Genomic DNA, 14484 nt, shown 5'->3' with positions numbered 1-14484 from the left:
TGTTCTCTCTTCTGTGGCACACAAATGGCCATTTTTTAAAGGGGACTGGGTCAGTCAAGCTCCAAAATGCCAAAAAAGCACGACTGTGTTTTTTTTTTACCAAACCTCTATGACTTTATTTGTTTGATGGAACACACACATACAAATAAAAATATTTTTGAAGAATGAAAATATGAAGGCACATAATATGTGATTTGAAAACAGCAGTGTTGAATAGGGGGTGACAAATTATGACACAGCTATATTATGAACAGATCCGTTAACTCAAAAGTATTATATGATATATTGACATAAATATATACTGTTCAAGAGATGCATTTTAAACACACACACACACACACAAAATGAATGTAAGAAACAATATTTTCTTGTTTTCAGAATGACAGCATTTCATTTTTGAATGAACTATGCCTTTAAGTAATATCTGCTCCCATTAGTGATTCCATTCAGTATTCAGTAATCAGCAAATAAGTAAACAAAACAAAGGAGTGCTTTTAGCATGAAAGCCTAATGTAATTGTACAACTGATTGAAAGCATCAACCATCAGAATATGCAGATGCAGACTTTGTTTCTCTGAATTTCACTTTTTTAAAAATTACTTTCTTTCACAACCTGAATATGTTAAATCTCATTTCTGCAAATGTAATATTTCTTTGGACAGTGTTCAATTGAAAAATTCATGCCATGAGCCACGGGTAAGTTTTCATTAGCAGAGCCTAAATCCCATGTATTATTAATGTGTAAAAAGAGCCTCTTCAATTGAGAGAGGGACTCAAGATGTTGTATTCAATCTGCCTTAATATGTTTTGAACAAGACTGTGGTATTAGTATCACGAAAAAAAAACAGGAGACCATCTCTATTTTTAACCCAAATAAACAACATCCACAGATTCTCTGCACTGATGGAAACTAACAGGGAAAGGCAGTGAAAGTTTTTCTTGCATTTTACCAGCATATAAACAGCTCCTACCGAATGCAACTGTTCCAGCTTGTAATTGATTTTCAGAATGTTAAGTATTCAGTCTGTCTCATTAGCCAAGTATGACACATTTGTATGACAGCATGGCTGTTTTCCAAGTCTAAATGAGAGTAGCATTGATTAAAATGAGTAAGATTGTTTTAGGTGGAAAATATTTCATATGCTTCGTTTGTTAAATTAAATGCATCGTCGCTGCGGAATTATTGATGTTTCCGGATGTCTTACGGATCTTGAGTTTACACCGCATGAACATCAAGTTTGTAGACATGCGCTGTGCTTACATGGTTTTGCAATACTATGCCTGGTTCGACTTACAAGCTTTGTGCATGTCCGGCTACTCAAACATCCAGTAAGCATGAAATACTTCAGAGTCTAAGAATTAAGCACGCTTTAGAGGTCAGTGAAAATGACAAGCTATTTATGAATAACCCATAGCCACTCAAACTAACATGCATGCACTCCATCTGACGTGCAAGTATGCTTTTGGTCTGGCAAGCAGCAGGCGGAAGCCTTTACAAGGGCAAAACAAGACAGATGCTGAGCACTTTGCAGGCCTTAATGAGAGGAGGCAGTGGACCATGAGGAGTAAAGGACAGGCCCCCTGAGAAAGAGCAGAGTGGGCTTATGAAGAACTGCTTAATGCCTGCAGGTCTCAGTTTAGCACCGAGGATTGTAGGATCATCTGCCAGGCTCTAGTGGAGAAGAATGTAACAAAATGATCTCAGGGGTGACGTGGCCGAGGGTTATGTCACATTTAGTGTATTCACGTGGAATGGGATGAGAAATTTCATACTGTAAACAGCTTCTCTGTAATTTTCTTTGCCAACAAATTATTCCTTTATAAAACAAATAGTCGATTTGGATTACTTCAAATTGTAACGTTTTGGGCTATTTATGCTAACTCTGTCAACATGAACCAGCTTTCACAACCCATATTCTTCGTAAAACCTGATGTATTACTGATTGACACTGGATCTACAATGAGAAAAAGTGCACTCTTAAAAAAATAAAGTTCCAAAAGAGGGGTTTTGCAGCAATACCACAGAAGAAACATTTTTGGTTTTCCCAAAGAACCTTTGTTTAATGGAATGGTTACATGAATGTTTTAGGTTCTTCATGGAACCATCAATGCCCTTTATTTTTAAATAGAAAAAGACATTTCTGAGCATTTTAGAGCAGTAGAATGAGAAATTTTTGTGAACAGCTTCTTGGTCGGGGTCAACAAAATATTCCCCAAATCAAATAAATTGACTTGGATGATTACATAACATAACATGATGTACTGATTGAAACGGGATATTCAATGAAAAATGAAATGAATAAAATGTATTCCTAAAAATAAATGTTCCAAATGTTGTTGTTGTTTTTTTGTTTGTTTGTTTTTTTTCTTTTTTGCAGAGACACCAATAAACCCATTTTGGTTTCCCATAAGAACCTTTTAAGGACCCTTCTGAAATGAATGCCTTTTTTTTTTCTTCTTTTCTTTTTTAGTGAACAACATTTAAAAAATCTTAAGAACCTTTTTTCCACTATAAAAAAAAAAAAAAACTTTTGTGGAATGGAGAGGTTCCATGGATGTTAAAGATTCTTTATCAAACTATTAATGCCAATTCAGAAACTGTTATTTTTAAGAATGTGTGCAAGATTTTATGTTATACTTTGAGAACAGACTGGATTGTGAAAAATGTGAAAAAGAGGACTTCAAGACATCCAAATCGGTTATCCCCTGCTGGTAGATGCCATAAATATACCATTATCTAGGAAAACCATAAGTGTCTAAAAAGCATAAACATGCACCAATGAATCATGGAGTGCACCAGGAACATGTATTATGAAAGCAACAAGTGATACATTTGATTTCATGTTGACATTAAAGTCTCCTAATGTTTGAAACCATGTCTACCTCCGAATACATAGACCACTATTACATGCTTCACACTAACAACTGGCACAGGTGCAGTGATGCTAATGGATAGACAGCCCACATGGTTCTGAAGGCCTCCTTCTGTCAGGTCGATTCATACCAAGCCAGTCCGTCCCTGAGGTTAGCATGACTCACAGTCAACCGTGAAGAAACAGATAGCTGCATAGAAGAGAACACTGTAAGTGAAGAGCAAATGAAAGGTTAAGGTCCAGTAAATGATCCCAGCTGGAATAAAAGATGGATGGAGAAGGAGAGGGTCATGTCACAAGGTTTTCGCAGAACAAGAAAAAAAATGGATAAGAAAATGCCTTTCAAAATGGATTGACTTCCATAGTATGGAAAAAAATACTATGGAAGTCAACAGGCACTTTCACACCACGTAGTTCTAAGAACTCAGTTCTAAGGACTATACAGAATAGTGGTTCCAAGAGAACGAATTTCTCCCTCGGGCCGTTTTCCTGGTTGCATTTGCACCGGCAGAAGGAACTGTGAAGCGGCCGACAGCGAGGTCTTTATTTGCGGCATTTTCAAACAACTGGTGAATGTAGGACGCTGTGATTGGAGCTGCTTTTGTTGTGTGTCGTGAGTTTTGTGATAATGGAGACAGAATGTAAACACACAATTTACACGATTAAAAGAGTACGAAAATCTGACTAAATCTCCTATGACAACTTGCAGTGTTACAAATCATTAAGGCTGAGAAAAGAACACAACGCTGTACACAACAGGTAGCTAAATGTCATTGTTATTGCTGTTTTCCATGTCCATTGAGTATGCAGCTTCTTAAAAATGCTGGGTAGCCAGTGTTTCGTATGCGTTTGGCCAATCAGCATACACTTACGTCACTGGTAGTTCCTATTAGGGCTGCACGATATATCGCATGCGATATTTATTGTGCATCTTGTCAGTAAAGCTGGTTCTGTAATCAGCGGTAATTTCCATCACGTGCGTGATTTCACATGGAGCAGCGTTTACTACACAGAGCCGTTGTTCACTGACAAGCTGCGCAAATCCACATTCTGTGGATCACACACGTGATGGAAATTACCGCTGACTACAGAACCGGCTTTACTGACAAGATGCGCATTAAATATCGCATGCGATATATCGTGCAGCCCTAGTTGCTATAGAACTGTTTTAGACCCTACTCTGAAGTAGGACTATATGCATTCCTACAGTGCAAACACGCCAAAAAGCAGGAACTTCCGCCAATAGTTCTAGGAAGTATGAAAAGGTTCTTCCGGTGCGAAAGCCCATAATGGGGACCATCAACTGTTTGGTTACTGACAATCTTCTAAATATCTTCTTTTATGTTCAACAGAAGAAAGAAATGCATACAGATTTGGAACAACTTGAGGCTGAGTAAATGAAACAGAATTTTCATTTTTGGGTGAGCTATCCACACCTTTGGTACTGAGTTGGGTCACCACTTGAGAAAAGTCGAGAACTACGGCTACAGACCAGCTAAGTGTTTGGAGAATGCTATTTTGAAAGGTACAGATAAACAGAGAGAGTGTGTTGCTATGGGGAGAGATCACATGGTGCAGCGCTAGACATAAGAAAAACTGAGAAAACGTTGACAACAAACGTTGTGTTGAGACTCCCCTGCAGTATTTGCATCCCTGTTATATTATTTTCTTTTGGTCAACATTAAAATGTACTTCTGCAGTCAGGGCCACAGCACAGCGGGTAGCGCACATGTTCACAGCACATAAGAGCTGTGCCCTCACAGGGACGCTGAATTGAATATGACCTGTGTCAAGTCAACATGAAAAGATATTTTCAACCCCATTTACTTCCTTAATGTTATACACTTCGCATTAAAAAAAGAATATTGAATGAAAAAAGTAGAACTAGACATGATTGTATCCATTGGATTGTGAAATATGGGTGTTACATATAATAGATTCAAAAACTGGTTGAAAAATAAAAGGGATTAGTGATGTCATCTGAAAAAGAAAGTAATTTCAGAGGCAGAGTAAGCTATTACATTTTGCTGAATGGACAAAGATTTGAGAATGTAAATGGGTATAAATTTAATTCTACATGATGCATTTGAAATTATAGATAATTTCCGTGGACTGTACCAAGCATCATTTAGTGCAGTACATTTAAACCCAGTTCATTTATTAGAATAGTTCACCCAAAACTGAAAAACAGCTGAATTTACTCACACTCAGGCTATCCAAGATGTAGATGAGTTTGTTTCTTCATCGGAACCGATTTGGAGAAAATTAAGCATTACCTCATTTGCGCACCAATGCATCCGCTGCAGAGAATGGGTGCCGTCAGAATGAGAGTTCATACAGCTGATAAAAACATCACAATAATCCACAAGTAATCCACACGACTCCAGTCCATCATTAACGTCTGGTGAAATGAAAAACTCTGCCTTTGTAATAAACAAATCCAACATTAAGACATTTTTAACTTAAAACTGCTGCTATGAGATAAAAAGAAGGGATGGACTTTTCACTGGAGGAAGCATTATTACAGAAAATGGACTGATATTTTGGCTAAAGAAACAGTTTAAATTTAAAACACCTTGATGGATTTCTTACAAACACGCATCTTTTCACTTCACAAGATATTAATTGATGAACTGGAGTCATGACGATTACTTGTGCTTGTGATGTTTTTATTATCTGTTTGGACTCTCATTCTGACGGCACCCATTCACTGCAGAGGATCCACTGAAGTGATGTAATGATACATTTCTCCAAATCTGTTCTGATAAAGAAACAAAGTTATCTATATCTTGAATGGCCTGAGGGTGAGTAAATTTTTAATACATTTTGGCTGAACTGTTCCTTTAAGAACATGTATTCAAAACCCAATGTCTCATCAGCTACAAAAAATTCACCATCTTTGAGAGAGAAATTCTCCTTAATCACAGATTCACCCCCTCTTCTCCACAGATTTTCATTTTGTGCCTTTGTAGGAGAAGAATGGGAAGGGTGCTCGGCTATATTTCACTCGGTAATCACGGGGCCTTTTGAGGCAGACTGCGTCACCGTATCCACGGTAACCTTCCTCCATCAGATCTGTCTCTGACAGGTTTTAATGAGGTCATCGGGTCCGCCTCAGCATGCAAAACATCACTTTGAATGCACTCTGCCGTTGCACTAAGAAAATCACATCTCCAGTCGCAACTACGTCTCCATAAATTATCGCTCTGTATGCTCGCCCCATTACGGCTGCGGCGGTCAGGCAGTCTGATAGTCCATTATTGGAGAGGAAGGATGGGCTCACTGTCTGACTGACCCCCTGCAAGCTGGATTTCATGAAAACAGAAATTAGTTGATACGTTTGTCCCCATTAGACCTTTTTCAGGTCTGGGCTATGATCGACTAACATTGGATATAATGCACTCTTTTAAACCCAGCCTAGAAAAACATGAGCACTGTGGATGATCTAGGGAAATACAGGAATATATGCAAATTCTGTATATTGACATCATTCAAAACTGAGCTGTAACTGAGCTGAAGGTCCCCCTTAAGGAAGAGTCTCTGTTCCCAAAAATAGAAAAACATATATCACCTACCGTTCAAAAGGTAAATAAATTGATACTTTTATGCAATAAAATTAACTAATACATTACACCATTGTGGTTTTCACTCTAAATTCAGAAAAAAAAATAAAACATTCAAAATGTCCAGGTGCAACTTTCATTTCAAAGGTCTCAGATGTTCTGGAAGCACATGATCATTTGCCCTGTTAATCTGACACAATATCCATAGAGTAGAGGATTAGATGGGCAGAAGCTTCCAGTGTAATTGCAATCACCAGTCGCTCACCTTCACAATCGTTTGTAAAATACTGTCGTTCAACAAGGGGATAATTAAAGTCAAGATGTTGAATTATAAGACCTTTGACACAGGAACATACCTGCCATCATTTAGTAAAGCACCCCATGGTTTCTGTCAGTAAAACGTTCCTTTTTGCAGGTTAGGCAATCTGCTGACAGCAGGAGGCCTGCTGTCAGGGGAGGGTCTAGACGGCTTTCTGTGCATATCCACCGGGAGGCCTGTAATTGGAGCTGATTACATTGAATACATTATACCCATAACAAATGACCTTCGGTACTGGCTTTATGAATCTAACTGATTGAGTGCAATCTCTCTCTGCCCTGCTCACTATACTTTGTACAGTGCAATTTAGATCACAATTCTCAAGAATAGTTTTCCTAAAAATAAACATTTGGTCATTATTTACTCACCTTCATGCCATTACAAACCCAAAAGGTGCAATCCTTTCTGTGGAACACAAACATACATTTTTAAGAAATTCAACGAAATCAAAACAAACCCCATAAAAGAATTATTAAAGTTGGCTATATCTGAAGTTTGCTGAGGCATACAATAGCTATACAGGATGTGAGGAACAAAACAAAAAAGTTATCTGAAAAACTTTCCCTCCACTGAAGATTTAAAATCTCACATTCACATTAAAAGTCAAAAAGGCCATTCTATACTAACCAAATGCAATACACATGTTTGAATATGCAGAATGGTGAATGAGATTTTAGAGTTTTAGCCTGCAGCAGATGGAAAACTTTCAGTAATAACCAAAATTCCTAACAAAAACATGGTATGCTTCAAAAATATAATATAGCACAAGAGTCAAATTGATTTTAATGATTTTTTTGGTAACACTTTAGTATATGGACCAATTCTCACTGTTAGCTAGTTGCTTATTAGCATGCCTATTATTAACATATTGGCTGTTTATTAGTACTTATGAAGCATTTATTCTGCGTGACCATATTCTACATCCTTAATCCTACCCAATACCTAAACTAAACAACTCACTAACCATTAACAAGCAGCAAATTAGGAGTATATTGAGGCAAAAGTTGTAGTTAATGGTTTGTTAAGAGAATTGGACCTTAAAATAAAGTGTGACCTTTTTTTTTAGCTTGATCAATAAAGTCACTATAAATGTTATATGCAAAAAGAACAAGTTCTTTAACATTTTCTACAGTATTTCTGTTTTGTCATTTGGAACGTAAATAAATGGAGTAAATAATGACATTTAATTGTTTAAGTGATTTCTTTGAATGCTTTATACAGAGTGTCTTACCTTACAGTGAATCTGTTTCCTTCTCAGCACTGGAACCACAACATGTGTCCAGGACTTTCAAGAAAACACTTTGAAGTGAGAGCGAGCAGGATTCTAGTTTAACCCAATGGAAAATGCCTGCTCTTGCAAGGGGATGATTCCACAAAGACTGGAGGAAGCCTCTGATACCCTGCAGAGCCCAGACATTGGATTTGGCCTCCATACACATCAGTACAACAGCGGCATCTCTAAGAGCTGCAGGAGCATGTGTGTGTCCTGAGAAATGGAAGAAGAACAGAGTCTTTATTTACCTTTATCAGATAAAGCTGCGTAGCATGCTGTCTATATCAAAACGGACAGGACATAAAGGCTTTGATACACATCATGAGTCACGTTGAAATATTAATATGCTATGCAATATACAATTTATTTGAAATGGTATTTGTATTCAGATTTTCTATGTAATAATAGCACAAATGAAAGTCTAAATAAAAATAGCACATATTTAAGAGGGTATTAAGTGTTTATTTTATATATAAACACTATTTACAATTTAAAAAACACTACCCTGATTAACGATTTTTAATTAAAATGCTTTGTCCAAAGTACAGTTTTAAGAATAAAGATTTTTATCATGAGTGGATTGCCTTTTTATTTTATTTTATTTATATATATATATATATATATATATATATATATATATATATATATATAAGAATAGCGTGCATGAAGGTATTCACACAAAATGTCTATTGGTCCTTATCAAAAACAATGGAATAAACAAGTGGAATTGAGCCAATTCTTTCAAAAACACTGAAACTTTAAAAGTGACTCACTTTGAGCGATTAATTGAATCACTGAATCATTAAAACACTGATTCTCTCTGCTGTGGCTTTTGGAAATATTTTTGTTGGTGGTGCAAATAAAACAGTAAATATTGTGTCTAAAATGTATGTTTCTCAATAATGACTTCTCATTTAATAAACTGTTGTAGAAACTTAATATTTTACTTGCATATATATTATATTTATGTTTTATATTTATGTTTTATATATATATATATATATATATATATATATATATATATATATCTACAATTGCTTTGCTATTATTAAGCTAATTTTAGGAGAAATTCAGCATCACGTCATAATTGCAATCATGTGAGTAAATGTTCATATAGTACAGTATACACAGTAAGTTTCTTTGATGTTTAATAGCTAATGTTTTATACATTACAGTGTAAATTTCAGTGCATAATGTCATATTTCTATTAATCTATTCTAAGCTAGAGCAAGCAGTCAACAGAAGGTGAACTTGGACTGAAGCAAAAAAAAAATTTACTCCCAGAAAACGAGTGAATAATGGAGAGTGTGATGAATTCATTTTATTCCTCTCCAGGGGAGTCCACACCTCTGATGCAGGATTGGATTTGCTACAGAAGGGAGACATGGGACTGTGGCATTTTTGGAGAGGCCATATTTTTCTCTCGACAGTGAGTTTCCTTCTATTCTCCTTTGATTAAAAAAAGTAGAGCTACAACTCTGTGTTAGACATGCAAGACAACAGCCACATATGTGTGTGTGTTTGTATACAGTATATATAGAAATGAGACAATGTATAGCTATTTTTGAGGTGGCCTTGTCCTCGGGCATGTCTTGCTGTGCCGTTTATATTGTGGAACTATGAACTGTCTTAACCAAATATAATGCTGAGAAGTTGTGAGTAGTCTATTAATGGAGCCCTAATGGCTAAACCATTATAACGATGTTGAAATCCTCATTGTGAAAAGCATTGCCAAGGCAAAAAGGCCTTTAGGAAATATGCTGCTCTTCCATTAGCTAATTGAATCTGAATGGTTTCTGTGGATGCTCCCTGATGCTTTTACCAGCGATTTGATCAGACCCAAATAGTCTCTGTTTAGCGCTCTGAGGACAGCAAACAAGAGAAGAGTCTAAACTCTCCTGAGCCTCAGATATACACATGAAGGTTGAATTTGAAAACACCCTAATGGATGACATACCTTTGTGGTTTTTTTTTTAGAGTTTGTTGTTCTGTGAATACAGTAATTTCTAATTTTCTAGGGTTTGGAAGGAACGCTAATGGATCAGTCAGGAATAGTTGCAGAGCTAATGGATCAGTCTGTGTCATAGTGGTTTGAAATGGCTGTGATGTTACTATTGTGGTGGGAGAGCAACAGAAAAACTGGCAAAATTACAGTACATAATTATCCTTTTGTTCCTGATCTCGTTTCTGGACCTTTTGTTACTCTAAGGCCAGAAAAGACACACATTCACAGGGTAAAGTGGTTCCACTAATTTTATCTATTCAGACTTTTACAACTGTTTGTGTTCTCTCTGTATGCCTTATTTTTCATTTTGCAATCTTCACATTGATTCGCTGCCAAAATGGGCCACTGCAGTACATGACAGGGAATTGGAGTGAAATGTCAGTCGCAGTCCTTTAGTCTGTCACCCCTCTCCCATCCTTAATTAGTGAGTGTGACGACCTTTGAGGCTTGGCAAGATCTTAAGATAAACAGTATATGTGATGTTTTGAGTTGGCTAGTGGGATGCAGTGGACATGGAGAAAGGATGGCCATTTATATATAATTTGTCCTGTTTTAGGATCAGGCCAAATATAAAGCTAATTACAGGTGAAGTGTGCAATAGTGATAGGAAAAATTAATTTCAAAACTATTTTGAAGATATTGAAATACCGTACACTAGTGATGCCTGCAGGTCAGGTAAATGCAATAAAAACTTAGGCCAAACATGCATAAAAACACCTTCTACAAATTAGATGCAATTAACAAATCATCAAATACTATTAAATTTGAAAAGTGTTTGTATACTATGTGCAGTGATGGGAATAACGGCGTTATAAATAAACGGCGTTACTACTAAACAAACGAATTACTGTTTCCCCCGTTACAACGCCGTTACCGTTACTGACAATAAAATGTGGCATTACTATTATATTATTAGAATTTAATTTTTCAGTTCATCTGAATGGATGCGCAGTGTAGCTGTATTTGACGTACCATAAACTCTAGTGTGAAGCGCACGACTCGCCGTCGCTTTCTCTCACACGCACGCAAAGAAAGATACAGAGCAAGAGAGTCTTTCATATCATGCAGAATTGACGCGCTACATGTAAACGATATTCTTTCTTGTATTTTCCTGTCAAAATAACGGAGTTCCTTTGGAATTCTTCAGCTTTTAAGAACTGCCGGTTTCTCTGGTAGTGGGCGGAGCTAATGCGCAAACGACAATCTCATTGGCTGGCGCAGGCGCTCACCTATTATCATCACTGTTTTGATTTCAGCAAATCAATTCGAGCGAACGCAGACAACGTGATTACTATTCATGAACCCAGAAGCTCATTAATCCGTAGTGCGTTTTATATTGATGATGACAAATATGCATTCATACTTGGTTATTCTAATTACTTAAGTTCTATCATCATATAATATTGAATTATCATAATATTATATTATAATGCTTGACTGACTGATACTAAGTGTCAGTAGATAAATAGTGTAGATTAATGTACAATGTTTTATAATAATAATTTATTCTTTTTAGTGTCCATTTCATTAATTTAACATATTTAATATTGGGGACATCCAAAGTTATTTGACATTTGAATTTTTTTTTTTAAAGTAACGCAATAGTTACTTTCCCTGGTAATTAGTTACTTTTATAATTATGTAACTCAGTTACTAACTCCGTTACTATTTGTGAGAAGTAACTAGTAACTATAACTAATTACTTTTTTTAAGTAACGTGCCCAACACTGACTATGTGTTCTTTTATTAATTTGGAGTGCTTGTTTGGTTAAGTCTTGCTTTTTATTATACAAATGTGTCATTGAAAATGTCTACATCAGGTATGAACCATAGAACCAGGTTCATGGGTACTCTGAGAACACGTTTGGGTAAACTATTCATTTAAAGGGATAGTTCACCCATAAATCAAAATTACCCCATGATTTACTCATCCTCAAGCCATCCTAGGTGTAAATGACTTTCTTCTTATGGTTTATAAAGTTTTAAATATGGATATTTTTCTCACACAAATGCATCGATTCACTTCAGAAGGCCTTCATTAACCACCTGGAGCCATGTGGAGTACTTTTTATGATGGATGGATGCACTTTATTTTGCTTCAAAATCTCAACCTCTCAGCTAGGAAGAGCCTTTTTTAAAAATAAAACTTCAATTGTATTTGTCTGAAAGAAGAAAGTCATACACACCTAGGATGGCTTGAGGGCGAGTAAATCATGGGGTCATTTTCATTTTTGGGTGAACTATCCATTTAAATGAATAGTTTACCCAAAAGTGAAAATTCTGTCATCATTTACATGCCCCCACATTGCTTCAAACCTGTATGACTTTCTTATCTAAGTGTTTTGATTATTCTGTATAGTGAAAGTCAGTGGGGTCTAGTGTTGCTTTGAGCCCCACTGACTTTGTATGGACAAAGAGAGTTGAAATATTCTTACAGTGAAATAAGATTCACTATCCATATAATGAAAGTAAATGGAGCCAAAAGCCACACTGGACCCTACTGACTTTAATTTTATGGACAAATGCATTAGAAATATTCTTCAAAATGTCTTATTTTGTGTTCTGTAGAAGAAAGAATGCATACAGGCTTGGAACAACACGAGGCTGAGAAACAATGACAAATATTAGTTTTTAGGTGAACTATCCTTTTAAAGGCACTTAATATTAAGTGATATTATTGTTTTGACTACACTGACACAAAACAGTTGAGCTGCTTATCACTGAATTGAACTTAATTATCAATGATACAATATATAATTGAACATAATTGATGAACTTTACACAGTTATTGAGCTGAACTGAATCAACATTGAACTTTACTTGAGCTGAATAACAACACCATCTTGATAAAGCTGCACAATTTGTATTTGCCTCATATTTGAAGAAGTTTGCATCATTTATTTAGTTACTGTCCTGTTTAATACTGTGAAGCTGTTTTTAAACTGTTTCTAAACAATTTCTATTGTAAAGCACTATATAAATAAACTTGACTTTAAGAACTGCCCATTTTTTTGCCAAGATCAGGTTCAAGGGAGATGAGTTATGCCTTTTCGAATATTTCCTTTCATGCAGTGTGTCATGTAGCTGTATGTGAACATAAACTATCTGCAAAGTTGTGAAGCCTACAGTGCATGATAAATAAAGTTATTGTCTATCAAAAAAAAAAAAAAGAGTCGACTCGCAATCGCCTAAACTAGTTGTCAGGAACTCAAATCTTAATCTCGCGAACAACTTGCTATCACATCTTATAATTACCACAAACTTGTAAACACTTGACACTTACCACTGAGAAACGTCCTGCTCCAGTCATGCTTGCGAATCAGTCTCTTGTCGATCAGCCACTTCAACCGTTTCATCTTCAGACTCCGGCTCGAATTGGTAAGGTACAATGGATACCATCTTTTCTACAAATTGACAAGTCTCTAGGGCTGTCATTCAGTCAGTCCGTTATGGCAATGGGCATTTCCTTACCGACAAGCGCTGAACGCGATAGACCAATCACAAAGGACTGCGCCATCTGACCAATCACAGCAGTGAGGGCTCACGGAAAGGAGGGGTTTAGAGAGACTGATTCTTGGAACTGTTTCGCGCAAGTTGTTTACGAATCATTTAGAAATGAGGTCAAATAAAATATATTTTTTGAGAAAACTAAAGTGTTTTTTGACCTTGCACGCATGTAAACCTGTTTTAGGAGACTCGTAAAACAATATTAGCAACCCTAAAAATGGCATAACAGGAGCACTTTCGAAGTCTCTCCAGGAGATATGTCCTTGCTAAATTGCTATGTCTGCATGAATCCGCTCTTTAATAAACTGTGAACACATACAGCTTCTGCACTGACAATGTAATTGTGAAAACCTGGTTTCCTTTATCTCACCATTGAAGCTTGAAGACATTAGATTCTCACACTTGGTTTCACAAACATCAGTTGTATTAAAATCACATAATATCTCAATGGCTCCTGGCAGACTGTTTAATAAGAGCTCATGCACTAGTGTTATGATTTCTGTAATGAGAGTGACGACCCTAATCTGACCCTGTCTGTGAACCCTTCCAAAGTCAGGAAAGACTGAGGCCAATTAGGGTGGGATCGTTTACAGGGGATGACACCCTCTGAACGAGAAAGTGAGAAAACATGCCCCAATTACCGGCCGGTGATGTCATCACTCGCGGTCAGACGCGCTTGATTCCTACATGATGTGACGGATGCGCTGAGAGCCCCGGTGCTTCTGTGAGAAACATGCAGAGCAAGTTCAAGACAGGGAGGAGGCATAAGCTTCATGACACAACACACATTCACTGGCTCTGACTGATGATTTCCACATTGCACATTTCATATTTAGATATGGATAAAGTATTTCCCTTTATTCATTAGCACATCAGTGTAGCCGACTTGTATTTTCTCCATAGAGGGATTTAGCAAAGGAAGAGAGAGTGAAGGTTAAGCCAAA

General features: G+C 36.6%; 1 long non-coding RNA gene across 3 annotated transcripts; it reads right to left on the bottom strand.

The window, feature by feature from the left end:
• Window positions 1-209: 209 nt before the first annotated feature.
• On the bottom strand, window positions 210-13474 carry LOC131547107 (uncharacterized). Of its 3 annotated transcripts, none has more exons than XR_009272840.1 (5): window positions 13317-13474; window positions 7987-8241; window positions 7124-7160; window positions 6793-6931; window positions 210-3080 (listed from the first exon to the last, which is right to left on the bottom strand). It is a non-coding gene; the product is annotated as an uncharacterized LOC131547107 (long non-coding RNA). The 3 variants fall into 3 exon arrangements; XR_009272839.1 differs by having other exon boundaries at window positions 210-3063; XR_009272838.1 differs by lacking the exon at window positions 13317-13474 and adding an exon at window positions 11006-11180 and having other exon boundaries at window positions 210-3063.
• Between the last annotated feature and the right edge of the window lie 1010 nt (window positions 13475-14484).

This window comes from Onychostoma macrolepis, chromosome 09 (genome assembly GCF_012432095.1).
Source record: "Onychostoma macrolepis isolate SWU-2019 chromosome 09, ASM1243209v1, whole genome shotgun sequence".
NCBI lineage: Eukaryota > Metazoa > Chordata > Actinopteri > Cypriniformes > Cyprinidae > Onychostoma > Onychostoma macrolepis.
This window is presented reverse-complemented; position numbering and strand designations above follow the sequence as displayed.